This window comes from Scyliorhinus torazame, chromosome 10 (genome assembly GCF_047496885.1).
Source record: "Scyliorhinus torazame isolate Kashiwa2021f chromosome 10, sScyTor2.1, whole genome shotgun sequence".
In the NCBI taxonomy this organism is placed as follows: Eukaryota; Metazoa; Chordata; class Chondrichthyes; order Carcharhiniformes; family Scyliorhinidae; genus Scyliorhinus; species Scyliorhinus torazame.
The window spans coordinates 18,230,809-18,254,411 of record NC_092716.1 but is presented as its reverse complement, the minus strand read 5'-3'; the positions used below and the strand labels follow the sequence as shown (position 1 = coordinate 18,254,411).

The 23,603-nt window shown below is 46.4% G+C and overlaps 2 long non-coding RNA genes across 6 annotated transcripts in view; one reads left to right on the top strand and one right to left on the bottom strand.

The window, feature by feature from the left end:
• LOC140430377 (uncharacterized) overlaps positions 1 to 19,339 on the bottom strand; it is a 41,852-nt gene extending 22,513 nt beyond the window's left edge. The window contains exons 1-2 of one of the 3 annotated variants that reach the window (XR_011949396.1): positions 19,155 to 19,339; positions 9,093 to 9,268 (exon numbers count right to left, since the gene is read on the bottom strand). This is a non-coding gene — a long non-coding RNA (uncharacterized lncRNA). Of the gene's footprint in view, positions 1 to 9,092; positions 9,269 to 18,672; positions 18,769 to 19,154 lie in introns of those variants that run through there. The other 2 variants (XR_011949397.1, XR_011949398.1) reach the window with 2 other exon arrangements.
• The window catches only part of LOC140430378 (uncharacterized), a 69,059-nt gene continuing 60,018 nt past the window's right edge, over positions 14,563 to 23,603 (top strand). For all 3 annotated transcript variants that reach the window (XR_011949399.1, XR_011949402.1, XR_011949401.1), the window contains exons 1-2: positions 14,563 to 14,748; positions 14,829 to 15,013. This is a non-coding gene — a long non-coding RNA (uncharacterized lncRNA). The remainder of the gene's footprint in view (positions 14,749 to 14,828; positions 15,014 to 23,603) is intronic.

Genomic DNA, 23,603 nt, shown 5'->3' with positions numbered 1-23,603 from the left:
GGATGATCACAATGACTGTAGGGAACTATGGACAATGTTAAGAAAGCAAGCAGGCACAGAGCCTGTATGCATATTGAAGAAACAGCTCCCAGACGGGACTGAAACTGTAGGGCAATTAACATATTGATGGCCCACCTCTGGGAACAAAGGAAAGAGACTCAAGCAACCGATCTAGCTCCAGACATCACGGCGCCAGTTTCTCAAACCGAAAGCGTAAACAAAGCAAGGCCAACGGCCACATAGGACCCGCCCAGCCATCAGGGCACCCCCCCTTTTATTGGTCAAGATCAATACGACCCAATTAATTGGGGCCAAGTTCAAGGCCCGCCCAAAAGCACGCGAAGCCTTTTCGGGTATAAGAAGAAGCCCAGAGAGAGAATCGCTCTCTTGGACTTGGCTCTCAACGCGGAGAGACCCGTCCACCAGCTGCACCAGAACAAGTAAATCCAAGGTCACCGCTCGCTACCAGATGGACGACCTTAGCTGTTCTCCTGAACCACTTCAAACCCAGCAACCTCAGATCTGAACAACGGCCATTGTTCCTCTGACTGAGTGGGCACCTGAAGCTAAGTATCGGCGTTATCATTTGAGATAGTTTAGTTTGTAGTATTTTGTGCCTGAGTAGATATTACTGTGTGTGTAAATAAATAGTATTGACTTTGAACTAACTAACTGGTGTATGGGCTCTTTCATCAGTATTCGGGTTTGAAACTTGTGGCGGTATCGAAAGATACCTGGCGACTCTAAAGCAAATGTAATTAGGATTAAGGAAGGTGACCATATTGACCGCCATACTTATAACCAGAGAAACAGAGCAACACAAGGTGGACCTGAAAGTCTCTTCAACCAACCAGGAGAATCCAGAAGCAAGATCTTTTTACTTTTCTGTAAAATCAGTGATTGCATCTTTTAAAAGAAAAAATATATAATAATAAAATAATTTAAAAGTTTTAACCTGAAACAGTGGTTATTACAAAGTCTACTTTACTTACTTAGCAATGCGGGACCCAGGATCGATGCTACTAAGTGGTAAGTAGATGAAATCTTCTGTGAAAGTATGGGTTATACCGGGGGATAACTTGAAAATATTGTTTGACCTGAATAGCACCCACCTAAGCCTGCATTGGAGTCAGGGCATGAGAATCACTGTTCACCCTTTAGAATATCGACCCTTTTTGGTATAGGGGGAATTCTAAGAATAGTGGTGAGTTTTTAACTTCAGGAGTGGGTGGAGGGCATGAGGTGGCATGGATCGGGAATGGGGAGCGTGTGCAGGGTGAGGGGGTGTGAGGACTGGAGGGCTTATTTTTATTTTTATTGTATAAACTTTTAAACAGCCCACCTCAGCGCCCAACAGCTGCCTCTGAAGCAGATTAATTGAACCCACCCCTGGCCCTTGGGAATGAACAAACCCATCTTTGTGGGCACTCTCTCCAGAGACAGACAGGAACTTTCCCGACTCCCGCTACCCATCTGGGGGATGAAAATCCGGTCTTACCGCATCACCCTGTACCATAAGTTTGTTAACCAATTGAACTTATTAATTCTCTAAAAGTATCCCAGTCTAGTTTTGGATGGGTCATACTGTATATTCTCTACTGGTAGTGCTGTGTAAAAGATTACAAATGTTCTGCAGTTGGTTAAGGGCTGTAACACATTGAGATATTAAGGGCAAAGGTCAGCTGCAGATTCCAAGTGCTCCATTTTGAAATTGTGTCTCCAAATGGAACCCTTTACGTTGAGCAGTGTGCCCACAAAATGGCGAGTCCATTACAACACCCAGGTGATGGGCAACATTCACCTCAAAGCCCTAGAAATCTGGCCTTTGAAGCCAGGTGATAGAATTTATTTTGCAGTTACTCTTTAGCTTGTCCCATTTGAATTGCTTGGCCTGCAGTTTGAGATAGACTGGTATTGATATATTGTTGCTTCATTGGCAGATAAGTCCTAAATCAGAATACCAAAATCTGTTCCCATCAGTAACCTATGATATTTGTAAATTTATGCAAACATGTATTTAACTTTTATTTATTTTTTAAAAAATAATTTTTATTAAAAACTTTTATATATCACCCACCAAGGCTTCATCAAGCAGCTTTGCAGGCCATGCTGATGTTATATGATTGACCTGTCTAATGATCAACCACTGTAGCAACGCCTCCTTAAGTCAGTTGGATCATGTCAATGCTTTCTAAGATGTTGGTTGACACTGTAAATGTGAATATGTTGATGTATTTGATCCTAAGAAAAAGCAGAGAAGTCTTCATCACCCTTAATGGCGATCTAGAATTTCCAGATTGATCTTATTAACAGTCCTGTCAGGGATGTGTATGCCAGTATAGCAACACAATAATAATCTTTTATTAGTGTCACAAGTAGGCTTACATTAACACTGCAATGAAGTTACTGTGAAAAGCCCCTGGTCGCCATATTACGGCGCCTGTTCGGGTACGCAGAGGGAGAATTCAGAATGTCCAATTCACTGAACAAGCACATCTTTCGGGACTTGTGGGAGGAAACCGGAGCACCCAGACGAAACCCACGCAGACACAGGGCAAACATGCAGATTGCGCACAGACAGTGACCCAAGCAAGAATCAATCCTGAGACCCTGGCGCTGTGAAGCAACAGTGCTAGGAGAAAGCAGCCAAACCAACCTGCTTCATCTCAATGCCACTTTACCCCACTATACTCATATCCCTCAGTTCCCTTAATAAACAAAAGTCTATTGATCTCCTCCTTGAGCTGACCTCGCCAGGTTAGGGCATTCCAAAGAGTTGCAAAGGTATGAGTGACAAAGTTTCTCCTCATTTCAGTCCTAAATGGTGGACCCCTTATTCAAAGATAAAGATGCATGGCATTAAGGGTAAAGTAGTAGCATGGATAGAGGATTGGTTAATTAATAGAAAGCAAAGAGTGGGGATTAATGGGTGTTTCTCTGATTGGCAATCAGTAGCTAGTGGTGTCCCTCAGGGATCAGTGTTGGGCCCACAATTGTTTACAATTTACTTAGATGATTTGGAGTTGGGGACCAAGGGCAATGTGTCCAAGTTTGCAGACGACACTAAGTTGAGTGGTAAAGCAAAAAGTGCAGAGGATACTGGAAGTCTGCAGAGGGATTGGGATAGGTTAAGTGAATGGGCCAGGGTCTGGCAGATGGAATACAATGTTGACAAATGTGAGGTTATCCATTTTGGTAGGAATAATAACAAACGGGATTACTACTCAAATGATAAAATATAAAAACATGCCGCTGTGCAGAGAGACCTGGGTGTGCTAATGCATGAGTCGCAAAAAGTTGGTTTACAGGTGCAACAGGTGATTAAGAAGGCAAATGGAATTTTGTCCTTCATTGCTAGAGGAATGGAGTTTAAGACAAGGGAGGTTATGCTGCAATTGCATAAGGTGTTAGTGAAGCCACACCTGGAGTATTGTGTTCAGTTTTGGTCTCCTTACCTGAGAAAGGATGTACTGGCACTGGAGGGTGTGCAGAGGAGATTCACTAGGTTAATCCCAGAGCTGAAGGGGTTGGATTACGAGGAGAAGTTGAGTAGACTGGGACTGTACTCATTGGAATTTAGAAGGATGCGGGGGGGGATCTTATAGAAACGTATAAAATTATGAAGGGAATAGATAGAATAGATGCGGGCAGGTTGTTTCCACTGGCGGGTGAAAGCAGAACTAGGGGGCATAGCCTCAAAATAAGGGGAAGTAGATTTAGGACTGAGCTTAGGAGGAACTTCTTCACCCAAAGGGTTGTGAATCTATGGAATTCCTTGCCCAGTGAAGCAGTTGAGACTCCTTCATTAAATGTTTTTAAGACAAAGATAAATCGTTTTTTGAAGAATAAAGGGATTAAGGGTTATGGTGTTCGGGCGGGAAAGTGGAGCTGAGTCCACAAAAGATCAGCCATGATCTCATTGAATGGTGGAGTAGGCTCGAGGGGCCAGGTGACCTACTCCTGCTCCTAGTTCCTATGTTCTTGTCATATTCAAAGACTGTGGCCATTAGCTCTAGTTTTCCCAGCCTGAGGAAAGCATTGTCATTCTCCTCATAAAAGAATCCCCTCATCCCACTTATCGTCAAGTGGACTTTCATTCAGCTTTTATATCCTTCCTCATGTAAGGAGACCAAAATGCTACATCGTACTCCAGCTGGGAAGTACCAAGGTCTTGTACTTTGTGGTGAGACTTGTTAACTCTTACACTCTAATTCTTGCAAAAGGTTAACATTTCACCTGTTTTCCTAATTGATTGTTTGCCGACCTGCTAATGTCCATATTTCGCGATATCATTACATCAGCATATCGACAATCAAGGATCTTCCTGTAAGCCTGTCAATGTGCCTTCAAAACCCCATTTGCAGATGGTATTTAAACGCCAATTAGGTGCATATAAATGCTCCGTACTGCACACAGACCTGTTGCTCATATTTATTTCTGGCAGAGTGGAAATTATATTGAAATACTTTGATTAATTATTAACAATTCCCAATTACTGGGCAAATACCAAAAACTGTAAATGAGCTTCGCAGTGAAGTTGAAGTTGTAAATAAGTAATTTTACTGTTTGTCTGGCATTTTATTTACAGTTAATAGATTATCTGGGATAATAGCACACCATAAATAATTCATAGATTATTGGGTTTTGTCAACAAATTAACTTTGCAGCAACATCCTCGCTGCTAAACCTGGTTATACAGCACCATGTACTTGGTGTGCAAACAGGGCATGATTTTGCATCCAGTATATGTCATGATATGCAGGCGCACACACACACAAAATGATATACAGACAAGCAGCTAATGCAGAGGGCAGCATGGTAGCATGGTGGGTAGTACAATTGCTTCACAGCTCCAGGGTCCCAGGTTCGATTCCCGGCTTGGGTCACTGTCTGTGCGGAGTCTGCACGTTCTCCCCGTGTGTGCATGAGTTTCCTCCGGGTGCTCCGGTTTCCTCCCACAGTCCAAAGATGTGCAGGTTAGGTGGATTGACCATGCTAAATTGCCCTTAGTGTTCAAAACTGCCCTTAGTGTTGGGTGGGGTTACTGGGTTATGGGGCTAGGGTGGAGGTGTGGGCTTGGGTAGGGTGCTCTTTCCAAGAGCCGATGCAGACTCGATGGGCTGAATGGCCTCCTTCTGCACTGTAAATTCTATGTAAATCTATGTAAATGGACACAGAGAACAGGACATGACCAATAAGCAGGCAGGACACTCAGGGGTGGGATCTGACTATAAAAGACACGAGGCACTCACACTCCTCCTCTTTCCACTGATGAACATCTAGAGAGTCAGCCAAGGCTGTTGTTACAATCTCACATCTCCACCACATGGCTAAGAGCTAGTCTGGTTCAGTCAGACAGAGTAACCACACTTAAGTAGCAGAGAGTCAAACTCACAGAGAATTGTGCTAACTGTGCTATTAGTTCAATAAACCTGATTGAACTAACTTCAAGGTCTGGAGTATCTTTCTGATCTAATCTGCATCCAGTTGCAGCCAGTGTTAGACCAGTGTGCCAAACACAACAGTATGCACAGTACATTTTGCAGATTTCAATCCTTGGAATCCTTTAAAGTTCTCAGTGATATCACCTTGAACTAAATCTTAACTGAAGAAAATGCAACAACTGGTGATCATCCTCCTGACCACCATACCACACCTCACTGTAACTACCTATCATCTCTATCTCCCTCCCCCTTGTCTCTACCCCCATCCCACCTCCACACAAATGATCCCCTCTGCCTTCCAACCCCCTAACCCTTCCCCATCTGCCTCCCCACCACCTATCCTCCCCAATCCCCCCATTCCTTTGACATACTCTGTACCCTCCTACATTTCACCACCCTCTAGTCTTCCACCCACACTACCGACATCCACACCCCTCCAATTCCATAGTCCGGAAAGACCTCCGGAAACCTGACAGCGGCACGTCGTTGAAGATTCCTGGAGGTGGATTGGGTAATAATTTCATCCCTATATTTTGAGGCGTGGTGGCGTGAAGGGGGGGGGGGAGCATCAGAGATTTGAAGAAACAATGGAAATATTATGCCCCCTTGTCTCTCTCACGGGGGAAGGTGCTGCATGGTGACCCTACAAATCCCTTGTGGTGATGATGTTCCTCTGATGGCGTTGGATTGGGAATTCCAGGATGTAATGAGCAAGAGCAATCAAGGGCTGAAAATATGCACTCAAATCCGTCCTCCCAGCAATGTTACACCACTAAAAAAAAAATTAGCAACTCAGTGAGAGAACCAGCAAGAGTGTTATTGCATGGCAAGCGGCCATTTAGCCCACTGTTCTGTACCAGTTGTCCAATTAGCCCCACTGCTGCTCTCTCCCCAGACCTCTACACTTACCTTTCTTTTCAGGTATTTACCCAACTCCCTTTTGAAAGTTACTGTCGAAGCTGTTTCCAATTCACTTTCAGACATTTCAGAGCTTTCCGCATCTCACATCAATTTGCTGCATACAAATGTCTCCTCCCCTGGTTCTTTTCCCAATTATATCCTCGGACTACCAACCTCCTGCCAGTGGAAACGTGATCCCTCTATCCCCTGTACAAAAATATCTCAGAATTGTCACAGTGGTTAGCACAGTTGCTTCACAGCTCCAGGATCCTGGGTACAATTCCCGCTTGGGTCACTGTCTGCGCGGGAGTCTGCACGTTCTTCTCGTGCCTGCGTGGGTTTCCTCCGGGTGCTCCGGTTTCCTCCCACAGTCCAAAGATGTGCAGGTTAGGTGAATTGGCTATGCTATATTGCCCTTAGTGTCCAAAAAAGTGGTTACGTGGGGCTACTGGGTCACAGGGATAGAGTCGAGGTGTGGGCTTAGTTAGGGTGCTTTTTCCAAGGGCCGGTGCAGACTCGATGGGTCGAATGGCCTCTTTCTGCATGGTAAATTGCATGATTCTAAACCTCCCCTGAAACTGCTCGACTTTAAAGAGTCAAATCTTATCCCTCATCTCTGGCACCATTCCACGGAAAATCCCCCTTCCATTTTTTAAAATTATTCGTTCTAGAATACAGGCGTCACAGGCATTATTGCCTTTAAGGGAGAAGTTAAGAATCACCCACATTGCTGTGGATCTGGAGTCACATGTTGACCAGACCAGGTAAGGGTGGCAGATTTCCTTCCCTAAAGGACATTAGTGAACCAAATGGGTTTTCCCGACAATGGTTTCATGATCATCCTTGGTGTTTTAATTCTCAGGACATTTATTTAATTCAAATTTCATCACCTGCAGTGGTGGGATTCGAACCTGGGTCCCCAATGCATTACTCTGGGTCTCCGGTTCACCAGACCAGTCGCAATACCAGGATGCCACCAGCTCCCCATTCTGAAACCTTAACATTAACGTTATCAAACACAATGCCCAAAGCAACAGAGAATTAACCCAACAATAAATCGGTATTAAAATCATTCCTAAAATGACCAGGAATATTGGAATTCAATTTTTTTTTTTAATGAGGCTTTGTTAATGGGGGCATAGGGAACGGAAGCAGGGAGGTCATGTTGAACTTATGCAAGACGCTGGTTTGGCCGTTGCATTCAGTTCTGGGCAAGGCACTTGAGGAAAGATGTGGAGGAATTGGTGAGAGTACAGAGGAGATTTGTGGGTATGGTTCCGGGAATGGGAAAATTCAGTTGTGGGAATGGATTGGAGAGTTTTCCTTGGAGGGGTTGTTGGGGACTTGGGGGCCTGGACGGAGTAGATAGGGAAAAAACTGCTCACACCCATGAATGTACCGAGGGCCCAGTTTGAGGCAGTAGCTGGTGGGTGCCATTGCAGTCGGTGGTTGGGGCATGGTGTGTGATGCATGGGAGTGTGGTGGAGGCAGGATCAAACGGAACATTCAAGTAGGAAGTGGACTGTTAAAAAGGAAGAGCATGCAGGGTTACGGGGAGGTGGTTGGGGGGGGAGGAGGGAGGGGGATTGCTCATTTGGGGAGGCAATACAGACGTGAGGTGCTGAATGGCCTCCTTCTGCTCTGTAACTATTCCATGATTCTATGATACATTCCTCTGTGCTTTGTAGTTTCTGCTCGAGCAATACAGTTCTATACGGCCACAAGGTGGCAGCATTAAAAAGCTTTTTGAACTAATCTTCAATGGAGGTTGGGACCAAAAAGAAGTTATTCTTTCTCCCTGATCAATATTATTTACTTTTTTTAAAAAAAGAATCCATTATTACTTTTTTCCACAGAGCTGAGAATTCAATGCAGCATGAAAGATTAGAGAACAGCAGCTCAATGGAGCTTATTACGAGGCTAATTAATAGAAATGCATTCCAAGGTTATAATCTACCTGAAGAAGATTAGGTGATCTGATGAAGAAATCAGAGAAAAACCATAAGTGGTTCATCAACACATGAGATTAGATTGGATTACGGCCTCAAACCCATTTCCTGGTATCTATTTTTGAGGTTATATTGTTTGCACTTTGTCTGCTTTTGCCAAGGACATGTCAACATTCGTTGCGACTTTGCCAAGCAATAATTTTTACAAAACTCTATTACACACTTATAACATTATATATAAAGGAGATGAATAGATTCCAGTTCTTAATGAACTTACTTCCATTTTATGTCTTTCTTTTCAGGTTAACCTATTATTTGCAGGGTTTAGACCGTTCCGTGGCCCCAGCAAGGCGCCCGGGAGACTGGCTGGGTTATAAAAGAGAAAATAGAACATAGAACATTCCAGCAAATTGCAGGCCCTTCGGGACTTGCATTTACGTCGAGATCATGACCTCGGAACACCTGAAATATTTTGCAGCCCATGACAAATCTTCGAGGCGTACCCCCTGTCAGCATGTTCGGAAGTGCGGCAACCATTGTGTGCACAGCAAGACCCCACAAATGGCAGGGAAATAAACGACCGGTTAGTCTGTTTTAATGATGCTGTTTGGTCTCCAGAGTCAGGGGCCATCCTGACTCCAGAACAAAGAGGAGAGACTTCCCCTGAAAACTGTTACATACTGATGCTAAGATAGTTGTGTAAATGCAAGTCTTTGCACAGCATATTTTGATTTTCTTTTTTGGAAACTTCTGAACTCCAAACTCAAGTGAAAAACCAGTGGACTATAATGATACGAACCTTGTGGATAACCTCGGACGCCTACATATACAATTGAGAGAGGAGACTTCAAAGTTGAAACTGGTTTCACTGGATAACTATGTTGAAGGTATTGAAGCCAAACACAAGGTTGTCAACATACCTTCCCAGTACATCGGGCTCCAGTCATAACTCATCAATCTTGGGGTGACTCTTAGCTGTTGAATTAACATGTCAAGAATTAATTGGATTGGGTAGTGGAAAAGTGAAGAATCTAGTGTCCATGTGCAGCAAGACCTAGACAATATTCAGGCTGATAAGTGGCACACACGCGCCCAGCAATAACCATCTCCAACAAGATCGGATCTAAACATCTCTCCTTGACATATAATTACCAATTCTGCATCCTGCAGACCAGAAACTGAACTGGAACTAGCCGTATAAATACTGTGGCTACAAAGCTGGTCAGAGGCTGAGAATTGTGCAGACAGTGACTCACATCTTAACTGCCCAAAGCTTATCCATCATCTGCAAGGCACAAGTCAGGCTTGTGGTGGAATATTCCCCACTTGCCTGGATCAGTGAAGCTCCAACAGAAGCTCGACACCATCCAGGACAAAGCAGCCCGCTTGATTGACACTCCTTCCACAAACATTTACTCTCTCCAGCACTGACTCACAGTGGCAGCATCCATTTATTGATCCATTTCTTTACTTTTTAAAAAAGTTTAGAGTACCCAATTATTATTTTTTTCCAATTAAGAGGCACTTTAACGTGGCCAATCCACCTAACCTGCACATCTTTGGGTTGTGGGGGTGAAACCCACGCAGACATGGGGAGAATGTGCAAACTCCACATGGACAGTGACCCAGGGACGGGATTCGAACCCGGGTCCTCAACGCCACAGTCCCAGTGCTAACCCCGGCGCCACATGCCGCCCTGTCTGTACCATTTATTAGATGCACTACGGGAACTCACCAAAGATCCTTAGGCAGCACCTTCTAACTCCACGACTGCTACCATTTAGAAGGACAAAGGCAGTTGACACAGGGGAACACCATCATCTGTAGGGTCACCTCCAAGTCACTAACCCTCATGACTTGAATGCATATTACTGTCCCTTCACTACAGCTGGGTCACAATTCGGGAACATATTTCCTAACAGCACGATGTGTGTCGCTACACCACAGCGACTGAAGTATTTGAAGAGCACAGCTCACCACCACCTTCTTAAAGGCAATTAGGGGTGGACAATAAAAGTTGGCCTAGCCAGCAATGCTGATATCCCATAAATATATACTGGCACGGTAGCACAGTGGTTAGCACTGTTGCTTCACAGCACCAGGGTCCCAGGATCGATTCCCGGCTTGGATCATTGTCTGTGCGGAGTCTGCATGTTCTCCCCGTATCTACGTGAGTTTCCTCCGGGTGCTCCGGTTTCCTCCCACAAGTCGCCAAAGACGTGCTTGTTAGGTAAATTGGACATTCTGAATTCTCCCTCTGTGTACCCGAACCGGTGGGCGGAGTGTGGCGACTAGGGGATTTTCACAGTAACCTCATTGCAGTGTTAATGTAAGCCTACTTGTGACAATAATAAAGATTATTGTTGTTTTAAAATCTAGATATCCTCATGGCTAAAATTTTAAAAACTGGATAGAACAAAATGGCTTAGGTTATGTCTGCCTGTGATCCTGAATGAAAGAAGCGTCCATGGCAGTATCGCAGAAACATATGTCCTGTTATCTCTGAAGATGCACCAATCACATCTTTGGGCTGCAGAAACCAAATTCAAAGAGAAATATACAAAGGGCAGTTGCATATCATAAGCCACACCTTGCCAACTGTCTACTAGGACAAAAGACACCACAACCTCCCTTTCAAGTCTTAATGGTTGGAACATTTGTCAATGCCAAGCACCCAAAGGTATACATACCCTACGTCAAAGTCTGATTGGTGAGGTTGGAGTCATGTGATATGGACGCCAATTGTGGAACCGGTAATGTTGCCCTTTGGAACTCCAAAGCTCAGTCTGCCGTTTTAACATCTACAAGCAGCAGCACAGAAGAGGGGTTCTTCCCAGATTGAATACCTCACCCCATCTACACTGTTTTTACTGGAACCTCTGTACCATCACCTAGAAGGCCAATCCATCTCTGCATGACTATCTCCTCGTGTGACTTCAACTCCACTGGAACTTTAATTTTACAGCATCAGTCTTCAGCCCACCAAACGCCGTGAATGAATACCTCATTGGACTTTGATTCTGCACTTTGGACTCACATGGCACAATCATTCTTTCACTGTGGTCTTTACTCAGTAAATCATTCTTTTCCCTGTCCCTTTAGTATTGTATGAGCACACATGGGGCTACGTGATAATCCTTGCGCCTGCGTTTTGACTGTGGGAACTAAATCAACCCTAAAAGTTCACCCTATCAGGGGTTCGCTGTGTGGTAATTAATATTAATTGGATCACACCAAAATTGAGAGGTTGGGGAAATATGTCACTGATAATAAAGAAGGAAACACAACAAACACCTTTCAGTCTATGGATGGGTGGTGAGGGAAGAAATCAGGGCAGCTTAAATTAAGCCCCCCGCTCCTGTCTAACTCTGCCTAAAGGCCCTCCTCACTCATCCATCACTCATCCTACCTATGTCACTGGTACGGACTGTGACTCTGCCTGCACACCCTCACCCATCAGGTTGTTCTGCAGTTGCTCAGTGACCCTTGTGTCTCAATGCCCGAGGCATTCCCTTGGCCAACTCGTGGTGTTGGGTGGGGGGTTTGGGGGAAATGGGCGAAGGAGCTCAGGAAAGTTGGCGCCTACCGATCGGCAGGCCGGCTGATCCAGGTGGGGGCCTGTTTTACCCCGCGCCGGCATGTTGCACCATCTCTCCGCCATATTGCGTTGGGGCCGGCGCAGAGAAGGAAGCTTGCACGCATGTGCGAGTTCGCGCCAGTCGCAGCGTGTATGCGCAGACCCCTGGCGCCCGTTTGATGGCGGTATAGGCAGCTGGAGCTGCGCGAGTCACTCCTGTGCCGCGCTGGCCCCCTGTAGGGCGCAGGATCACTGTTCCTGGGGGCCTGTTGACGCAGTCGTAAAACGCGACGGCGTTTACGACGGCGTCAACACTTAGCCTCAGGATCAGAGAATCCCACGCAGGATGTTTCGAGCTGGATGAATCAAAATGTTGCGGACCTGCAGACTTAGGTACCGTGCGCACCCATGTTCTGAAAGATGTAATTACATTTCCTCAGCCTATTCCAGAATTAACAACATAGAGCTAACTCATTCTGACTGACTGAACAGAGGTCTAATAAGATATTATGAGCCTGCCAGCTGGGCCTCATTAAATCGGAATTGGACACAAGGAAAAAAATTTACTTTCGTCAGAGAGAGCCTGCACAGCTGTGGTAGAAGTCCACTCATTAAAGGTACGTCTTTTTTTTAAATGGCAGAAGGTTTTCAAACAGGGTGACATGGACAAAGGGATCATGATTCTGTTTGGTCTCAATGGATCTTCCCGTCGATCAGATAGGAATGTGCAAATTGCATGTTAACAGAAGTTCCTGGTTGTTTAGCCCTGAACTCTCGTCCTTTACTCCTCTCTCTCCCCCCCCCCCCCCCCCCCCCCCCAAATTCCAAGTGCAGAGGAACAGCAGTAACAGTGGATTAGGAAAATATGCATTAATCACAACTGGCACAAGTCCCCTGACATTGCAAACACTTCAGCAAATATGTTCCCACTCATCCACGATTTCGAGTCTTGTTAGTCAGCAGCACTTTCGAATTCCTTAGCGTATTAATGGAGTGGCCTGCCTGATGTTGTTGATATCAAACAGTGACACACGAGAGATTGGCAATGTTACATCAAGGACTGATTATGCACTAAAATTTTGCCTATGAATTAACTTGCTGCTAAATTGCTCCATCACTTTTGACTCTTCCTCCTTACCTTAATCAGCATTTGAAGTAGTCCACGGTGTATTAAATATTACAAATTAATATGAACTCTAATTGCTTGGAGAAATAGACTTTATTTGTTGAATGTACGAAACCCCGACAGCCTTTTTCAAATAACCTTTTTGAGTGCCAGGGCACTGCAATTTGTTTTCTTTTTTTAACCCTTTGCAGGTTCCATTGGTTGTCCATGAACCCAGTTGCAATTCACCTAGAATGCCCCATCAGTGCAATTGGCCTGTTACAGTATCGAAAGCAATTATTTGCGCTTCTTTTGGACTGTGTTTGCAGATTGCAGCAGAAATGTTTTCATTTGTTTGTGAGGATGGATGAAGTGCGGAGTGAAAATGTTGCCTCACAGGAGGCCATTCGATCCACCCTGCCTGTGCTGGTTGATCACGTTGTGTCAATTCAGAATCTATGCATGGTTAGTAAACCAAGCACCCTCCCCCCATCAACCACCTCAAACTATTCATCCACAACTTTTAAGAAGCAATAAATACCTTCCCTGCGGTCAACCTTCCCCACAGAACCATTCCCGACCCCTCCCCTTCCTAAGTGATGTCCATGATTTCTTGATTCCTTTTATTACTCCTAGAAGTCTTATGCCTGGTGCTGTACAAAATGTGATATTGGATCAGCCAACTTTTCCATGTTGGAGAGAATAATTGCAATCTGCACCTCAAAATGGGAGGCACAGACTATACTGCAGGACTTTGAATTCATTTGGTAAACAGGCGAGTTCTATGGGGTGATACAAATGGAAAACTTTGGATATACTCAGCAAGCCAGGCAGGTTTTGTGGGGAACAAAAGAGATAAAGTTTCAGGTCAATGACCAACCATCAAGACTTGGGAATGTTACAAATGTAGGGAGTGATTGAACCAAACGATTTGTGTGTCATTTTGGGTGGATTTGGCAGGGTGTTTTGTGTCGGCTTCAATGGCGAGATTGCACCCTGCATTCACCTGCACTTAGTTGCAAAAATAAACACCCATGTGAGATTCGCCCAACTCGCGCGAAGGGGGAGCCGCTTTTAAACGCTCCCTCACCACTCACTCCCAGTCAAGGCACGATGGCGTCAACGAAGAGACCTGGTCCTCGCTTTGGGGATGCCGACCTGGCCAGAGTTCTCAAAACTGTGGATGAGAGGCTGGGCACCCTGTTTGCCCGATCCGGTCAGACAACCAGCAGCACGGTCAGAAATGCCACCTGGGAGGCAGCGGCAGCTGCAGTGAACGCAGATAGCATGACCTGGTCGGACGAAAGACCAATAGCGTTCAACGAGCTGCAAGGGTAAGTTACCACCTCTCTCATGGCATCAGTCCTGCCTGCCACCCCACAATTTCCCAATCCACCCCCCCCTCCCCCCCCACTGGCTGACACCTCGTACTTTCCTAACAACTAACGTTCAAGCTTATTTCTCAGAACCTCACGGCACTCAAAGCACAAACCCTTCATGTCTAGGTGCAGTACCCACACATGCCACCGGCTATAGACCCCTCCGACCATCAAGCGGGTGGCTCACAATGTCCTTTCTTTGTCCTCACAGATGATGGTAGCCCATAATAAGGGGAAAGGGCGAAGACAAGGGGTGAAGTCCCAGAGATTCAAACCCTCTCCTCCTGTGAGGAACAGGCCCTGGAGATCGCAGTGTTGCCCGGAGAGAGAGCAATAACCGACAGCGAGGCCGGCCTGCACCAGAGAAATGAGGATCCGCTGTCCCTTCATCCAGGTGACCTGTCCCAAGTGAGTTCTTGATGTCCCACAAAATGATCCGTCTCTCTCACTGACCACATGTTCATTGTCTTGCAGGATCACCATGTGGTGAGGCTGGGCCATCCGGATTCAACCCCCACCCCCATCACCCAAGAGAACACCTTGAAGGGGAGCTCAGAGGAAACCACCATCAAGGCAGGACAGCGATCACCCGCACCTTTCACTAGCACAGAGACCTATACCCTCACGAGTTCAGAAGAATGAGAGGAGATCTAATTGAGGTGATAAAAGATATTTACAAAGCAGACAAGGAGTGTATGCTTCCTCTTGTGGGGCAATCCGGAACGAGGGGTCATTGTTTTAGGCTAAGGGGTAACAGATTTAAAACAGAGATGAGGAGAAATTACTTCCCTCAAAAGGGTCTTGAATCTGTGTAATTCACTGCACCAGAATGCAGTGGATGTCGGGATATTGAGTAAATTTATGGAGGAGACAGGCAGATTTTTGGGTTGAAGGGTTATGGAGATCGGCAGGAAAGTGGGGTTGAGGCCGGAGAGGAGATCAGCCATGATCGTATTGAATAGCGGAGCGGACTTAAGGGGACTCTTAACTCTTGCTCCGAGATAAGGTCAAAATCATGAAGAGTCCAGGTGAGTAAACAGAGAGAATCTGTTCCCATCAGCAGAGGAGGTGAGAACCAGAGGAGACAGAGTCAGGTCGATTGCATGACAGAGGAAAACAAAGGCAGCGTGAGAAAATTTATTCGAATGTAACAAGTTGCTACAATCTGGAATGCAATTGTGAAATTCTACATTTTGCCAAAAAGAATTTTTAAAACTTATTATCTAAATGGTGAGAGATTGTAGAGGGATCTAGGTGTCCTAGGATATGAAACAAAAAAAGCTAGTATACAAGTACAGCAGAAAATAGGAAAGTGAATAGAACGTTACTGTTTATTGCATCGAGAATTGAATACCAGTAGGGGCTGGTTTAGCACAGTGGGCTAAGACAGCTGGCTTGTAATGCAGAACAAGACCAGCAGCACGGGTTCAATTCCTGTACCAGCCTCCCCGAACAGGCGCCGGAATGTGGCGACTAGGGGCTTTTCACAGTAACTTCATTGAAGCCTACTTGTGACAATAAGTGATGATTATTGTTATTATTATTATACAAATGTAGGGAGGTTATGCTTCAGTTGCACAGGGCTCTAATGAGACCACATTTGAAGTACTATGTACAATGTTGGTCACCTTATTTAAGGAAAGATGCAAATACGTTGGAAGCTGTTCAGAGAAGGCTTAGCAGACTAATACCGGGAAGAGATGGGTTGTCTTGAGGAAATATTGGGCAAGCTAGGCTCATATCCACTAGAGTTTAAAAGTGTAAGAGGTGACTTGATTAATGCACATAAGATGCCGTGGTGATTTGACAGGGTGGATGTGGAGAGGATGTTCCTCTTGAGGGAGAATCTAGAACTAGGCGGTCACTGTTTAAAAATAAAAGGCTGCCTATTGCAAGCGGAGATTAGGCAAATCTTTTTCACTCCGTGGGCTGTGAGTACTTGAATATCCCCAAGGCAGATGTGGATAGATTCTTGGTAAGCAACTCGGTGATGGATTATTGGGAGTAGGCAAAGTGCAGATTTGAGGTTACTATTGGATCAGCCATGACCTTATTAAATGGCGGAGGAGGCTCGAGGGGCTGAATGGCAAACTCTACTCTTCATATAGCAAATTAGATAAACACCAGGGCTACAGGGAAGGGACAGGGGAATGGGGCCAGCCACATTGTTCTTGTAGAGAGCCAGCATGGACTCAACATGTTGGCCTTCTCTACTGTAGCCATTTCATAAGCAATTCTATTCTCTCTTATTGTATGGGAGACGTCATTGCATATAAATTGGCCTATATATCTGTCCACATAACCACGGCATTACAAAAGTAATTTATTGCTTGTGAAGTATTTTGGGATATCTGGGGCGAAATTCTCCGGAAACGGCGCGATGTCCGCCGACTGGCGCCCAAAACGGCACCAATCAGACGGGCATCGCGCCGCCCCAAAGGTGCGGAATGCTCCGCATCTTTGGGGGCCGAGCCCCAACATTGAGGGGCTAGGATGGCGCCGGAGGAATTTCCGCCCCGCCAGCTGGCGGAAAAGGCCTTTGTTGCCCCGCCAGCTGGCGCGGAACTGACATCTTGGGGCGGCGCATGCGCGGGAGCGTCAGCGGCCGCTGACAGTTTCCCACGCACGCGCAGTGGAGGGAGTCTCTTCCGCCTCCGCCATGGTGGAGACCGTGGCGGAGGCGGAAGGGAAAGAGTGCCCCCACGGCACAGGCTCGCCCGCGGATCGGTGGGCCCCGATCGCGGGCCGGGCCACCGTGGGGGCACCCCCCAGGGTCAGATCGCCCCGCGCCGCCCCCCAGGACCCCGGAGCCCGCCCACGCCGCCTTGTCCCGCCGGTAAGGTTGGTGGTTCAATTTACGCCAGCGGGACAGGCAATTTATCGGCGGGACTTCGGCCCATCCGGGCCGGAGAATCGAGCGGGGGGGGGGGCCCGCCAACCGGCGCGATTCCTGCCCCCGCCGAATCTCCGGCGCCGGAGACTTCGGCAACCGGCGGGGGCGGGGTTCACGCCAGCCCCCGGCGATTCTCTGACGAATGTCGCCCCTGGAGTACACGGAAGATGCTAAAAAAAAAGTCATCATCCACTTGTCCTTTAACTATTCATTTGGCTCAACTACTCCCTGTGGCAAAGTATCAAGGGTTGAAAATGTTTCAGCATGAATGGAAGTTTCACTAACCTGTTTGGTGACAATTGACTCTTCACCTCTTATTCCTGAAACAAATCTATCACCGATTAATCCGTCTCCTCACATAATTTTAAAAGCAGCTATTAAATCTGTTCTGGAACTCTTCTTCAGTCGAACTGTCTGCACCCCCACCAGCATCCTACATCGTTCTGCCCCCCCCCCACCCCCCACCCCCCCCAGCACCCCAACACCATTCTCTCCCCCCCCCCACCCCACCCCGCCCCCACCATCTCGCAGACCATGTCATTCCTCAAAAGCATAGCTTGCTGGCATCATCCTGGTGAATCTTTGATGCACGCTCTCCTTGTCTTTGACACTGAAAATAGTACACTAGACACTGACAAAACCTAATTCATGCTTTGCTCAAGTTGATCTGATTGCTCACCTTGATGATGTGAATCTGAAGCTGAATATCAGAGCTTACAGCTGGTAAATTCTAATAGGTACCTCACACTGACTGAACAACTTATGATACCAAAAAGAAATGCTGGAAAATCTCAGCAGGTCTGGCAGCATCTGTAGGGAGAGAAAAGAGCTAACGTTTCGAGTCCAGATGACCCTTTGTCAGAGCTTTGACAAAGGGCCATCTGGACTCGAAACGTTAGCTCTTTTCTCTCCCCACAGATGCTGCCAGACCTGCTGAGATTTTCCAGCATTTTCATTTTGGTTTCAGATTCCAGCATCCGCAGTAATTTGCTTTTATTTGAACAACTTTTGCTGCTGGTGCACATCCAATTCCGTTAATCAACTGAACTTTCGCTGATTTACGCAACACCAAACTGCCATCTCTTGAAAATTCTTGCAGCTAGTTAGTAGTTTGGATAATTGAGAGCAACATTCCTTCTTAATTTCCTTTGTTGTTGTCGTGAGGTGTGACACGTCAGTCTTTGGTTGCAAGGGCAGCAGGTTTCCTTGACTCGTGGACATGAATTAAGGAATTGTGTTTCCTTTTCCAACAATCTGACAGCTCCATTTTTTTTTTACTGGCACCATCATTTCATCTCTCGATTCTTTTATCAAGATGAATTCAGATCCCGAAACCAACGTGGCGGGATTTGAACTCTCATGTTCAACATTATATGTCTCGTAACATAACCATTACAGTGACATACCCCTCTTCCTAACACTTACCTGCAATTCCTGCTGGATTTTAGCCCAAGCTGAATACTAGTTTTTTCCAGCTCTGCAGGAGTAGCACAACTTCAAATAGTTCAGCGCATGTGGTCATTGCAAATTAATTTTCCAAATTAACAGGAGGCTGCCTATTTGAATGTGATGTCTTGCTTCTGTAATAATAACATTGAAAGTCATCACAAGAGCGGTCAGTTCTTGGAACTCTGATCTCCATGTCCCGGCTTGGTCTTGTGATCAGTTGGTCTAAAGCAGGGGCAAGGGGCAAAGTGCATGTGCCCATGCAACACAGTCTCCAGATCCAGTCTTCGCTGAAACATGACCAGCTAATCTGTTTGCATGATGTTCGTTAAAGGAATAAAATCTCTAGAAGTTACAAGTCTCTATCTTCACACTGGCTCTGGAACTTTGCGAAAATATATACACCAATGATCAGAAAGAGAATATACATATTGACAATGAATTACATTGCATACATATACCTGTACAACATCGGCAGGTTAAGCACTCTCAGGTAAACCCAATCGCACATACACTACACAAGGAATCCTACACGACACATTGTGCTTTGTACCTTTGGTCTAATGCCATAGGTCAAATATAAAAATAGAACTGACAACAACAGGGAGCTTTTACACAGGATTTTGAGTAAAATCGAGTGAAAATCCAATAGGTTGTGATTTTTTGCATAACTTCTCTCATGGTCTTTCCTGAAATTGCTTACTTCCCATCTTGACATTTACAATTGCACTCAGGTAGAACACTTCCCCAGAACCAGTCAAACAAACACAAACACTGTCATTGTGTAATTAGTGGCTGCGTTTGCTGCCAAAGATGTGCTTGCACAGTTGTTTGTGTGGCCGCCACCATTGTAGTGGGAATGTGGATCAGGGCGCGTGTGCGGTCGTCACTGACTCTGGAACTGCAAATATTACACCGCTGGCAGATATCACATTAACACTTTTTCAACTGTTCTTCACTTTTCACCGGGCTGCTAATAGAATTGCGGCTGTCATTGGTTGTGTCAGAAGCACCCCCTTTCTCCCCATCCAGATCCCCAGAAACTACAGGGAGGCCATGCCCAGAGTGCCTGCCAAGGAGCTCGAAACTGCTCGAAATTTCAGACCAGTCAGGTGTGGCCACGGGAAATTTCAGCGCAATTTAATTAGTTCAGAGGATTGGTTCACGTTAGTTAGTTGCACCTTGTGGTGGTATGTATTAGGGGTAGTACGGTACCTGTGCAGCCGAGAGGCTATTGGCTGACAGGTCCCGGGTCCTGGTTGGATCTGCCACCTGCTGGCTAAGATCAAGTGTCTGTAGATTGAGCCTTTGGGTTCAGATCTGGCATGTCTCTCTTGTGGGGACCATGAATTCGATTCAATTTGAATTCGTTTTTTGGAGCAGGCGAGGAGCTGGATTAAGGGTTTGCCCCTGACCCACACTCTGAGCCCTGGCTTGGTAACTCAGAAAAGGAAAAATTTTAAAAAAACAAAAAAAAACCTGCTGGCTGCACCCAGAAAGGCGGAGTATAAGAGCCCGGGTTCTCCCAGCAGCCGCATTCTGTAACTGAGCTGCTGGGGAACAAGTCTTGCTTAATAAAGCCTCGATTGACTTCATCACTTCTCGACTTGAGTGAGTAATTGTTGCGCTACACACCTGGTTTGTTACATTAGTGTGTGTGGGGGGGGGGGTTAGTGTTATCAATGATGATTGGCATCACTCAGGTTCACTTCATCCAGGTCGCAACATCCCCCCCCCCCCCCCCCCCCCACCCAGCGCGTGCACACTTACATCATCGGACAAGTGCACATTTGCAGACAGGTATCAATGTGTCTGTGACATGCCAAGATGGGAAACATCAATTCCCTATCCCCTGTCATTGTTCCTAAATTCCTCATGGTTTTCCTGAAATTGACATGGTTCACCACAAAGCAAAGATGATTTCCCGGAATAGTACTTGTTCTGTGGAGAAAACCAGGAAAGGAAGTTGAGGGGAGATTTAAATAGAGGTGGTCAATATTGTGAGTAAATATGAGGAAACGGTTTCAACTGACAGGGGCCAAGATAAAGTAATGGGCGATAGTGACAGGAGAGGAGGTGAGGAAAATATCTTTCACACAGTGAATTCTTCTGACCAGGGAATACACTGACTGAAATGGCAGTGTCAGTAAATTCAATAACTTTCAAACGGGAACTGGATAGGTACTGGAGATGAAACATTTGCAGAACTATGGGGTGGAGGCAAATTGGATTATTTTTTATAGCTTTTTCAAAAATGTGCCAAATGACTCCCTTCTGCGTGCTGTAGGATTCTAAATAGTGAGTTGATTTGTGTCACAGGCAACCCAAACAATGGAACTCCTGACTGTGTTACAGTCAGATTGACAGGCCAGCAGTTTATATCATCAGAACTAAACCAGTGTATAAAATACCGTGGGCCGCAGATGGTCATGTTTCATTATACACCCATGTCATTCTAAATCGACAAACTCTAGATGTCTGCACTTGGCTCTTTGTGTTTATCCCTCACAAGTCACCCCTCACTCTTCTAAACTCCAATGGAAACAAGCCCAGCCTGTCCAACCTTATTTCACAAGACAACCCGCTCATTCCAGGCATCAATCCAGTAAAGTAAGTCAAAGTAAAGTCACCATCGTCACAGATGACCATGGACGGCTTTCACCTTGGAGGGGTGGGGGGAGCTGACTGGCGGTGATTAAACCTGAGGGTCACCGCACCTCAGGCGGGAAGCAAGGTTGAGAATGGCCTCAGCCGGTACGGGGATTGAACCCACACTGTTGGCCTCGCTCTGCACCACGAGCCAGCTGTCCTGTCAACTTGAGCTAAACTGGTGCAGGTAAAAGAGGACCTCAAGGCGACATAATCAATATAATGGGAGTCGTCGCCACTGACGGGTGACCAGCACTATCAGAGCCAGCAGTTTCCAGGACGGTAACGGCAACCCTCCGCCAGCGGAAGTCATCAGTTTTGTTATTTTTTGCCATTGAATTCTTGAACTCTCTCATCGCTTTGATCTGCTGTTGTGCAGCTATCCCAGTCTGATCTGCTGTGGCGCCGCCATAGCACGGAGACCAGTGAGGAACACTGGGAAATTTGCAATGTCAGTGGAAGATTGTAATTAATTACCAGGTTATCCACCTCAGGCCCACCCCCTGGGGAAACTGAAGGAGGCTAAATTACGTCGGCAAACTAACCCAACGGCTTAACCATATATTTTACTCAACCTCCCACCACTAAATCCAATTCTAAGAGTTATCTCTATGGTAACAGACTGGCATAAAATAAATAACTGTGACACAATTTGGCTTTTTTAAATACCCTTGGGGCTAATCCCATGCTTTGGCTTTAAGAAAAGGCCCTTTGAAGAATGCCTGATGGATTAAATCATTAAAAGGAAATTGAGAAAGTCATAACCATAAGATCATAAGACACAGAAGCAAGATTAGGCCACTCGGCCCATCGAGTCTGCTCCACCATTCAATCATGGCTGATATTTTTCTCCTCCCCATTCTCCTGCCTTCTCCCCATAACCCCTGATCCCCTTATTAATCTAGAACCTACCTATCTCAGGTTTAAAGACACCCAGTGATTTGGCCTCCACAGCCTTCTGCGGCAAAGAGTTCCACAGATTCACCACCCTCTGGCTGAAGAAATCCCTCCTCATCTCTGTTTTAAAGGATCGTCCCTTTAGTCTGATTTTAATGGTTATAGAGTTGATTAAACCATATCTGAATGAATCTCAAGGAACCAACTGCCCATTTGGCATCTAAAGATAGAAACTGGAGATCACTTTTATTGGGAACATTTTCCAGTAAAAACTATGCGAATTGAGAAGGCGCCATGAAAACAATGCTTTATATCAAATAATGGTTTTGAATCCATGGCTGGAAACCCAAATTGAACTTTTCAAAAAGGAACCAAAACGAACACGTTCAAATAATTTGAGCTCGGAGGCAATGATGGCTGCACAATTTGCAACACTGCACCTTCCACATTCTAGCCCCATTGAAATGGAGACCACGAGCGGGACTCTCCCAGCCCAGGGCCAGGCTGGAGAATACCCGCAACCGGGCCACACTGCCCTGACACCGGCATGCGATTCTCCGCGGAGAGGAGAATCGGCGCCATTGCCGCTGGCGTGTTTGGCACGGAGCCGAGCGGCCGCTCTAAAAAGGCAGAGTTCCGCCGCCGCAGTCCACACCTGGTTGCAGCCGGCGGGAACTCTGCGCGCAGGGTCGGGTGTGTCCTGTGGGGGGGGGGGGGGGGGGGGGGCCTCTGATGGGGCCTGGCCCGCGGTCCGCGATCCGGACTCTCGCTCCCCGGGCCTATTTTCTTCCGCGCCAGCCCCTGAACTCCCGCGCCATTATGCATCAGGCCAGCGCGTTGAGGGAGGTCACCGCGCATGCGCGGGTTGACGCCGGCGCCACTGCGCCTGTGCTTATCCCGCGGCGCACAATTCACTCCGGGATGGGAGGCTGGAGCGGCATGAACCGCTCCAACGCCGTGCTGGCCCCCTATAGGGGCCAGAATCGGTACTCCCAGTGGCCCATTCACGACGGCGTTTCCGGCGGCGTGGACACTCTGCCGCCAAATGGGAGAATCTCACCCCACGTGACTGCAAAAATCCATCAAAGACAATGATCTCAGGGGAATATAAGTCAACCAGATATCCTGCCCCATTAACAAAGCACCATGATGCTCATCTTGGGTAATTAATTGGGTAAATGTGAAACATTAAACCTTATCACCAGGATAATTGTACCTTGGAATCCCTTGGAGAGGGATTTGCAGATAACTGGAATGTGCTAGCCTACAACCATCTTTGAATCATCAGGCATCTGTCATGCGATAAGCTCACCATTTGTGTGTTTAAGCATTTGCTTTCTCTGAAGGACAGAGAAACGCTGAAG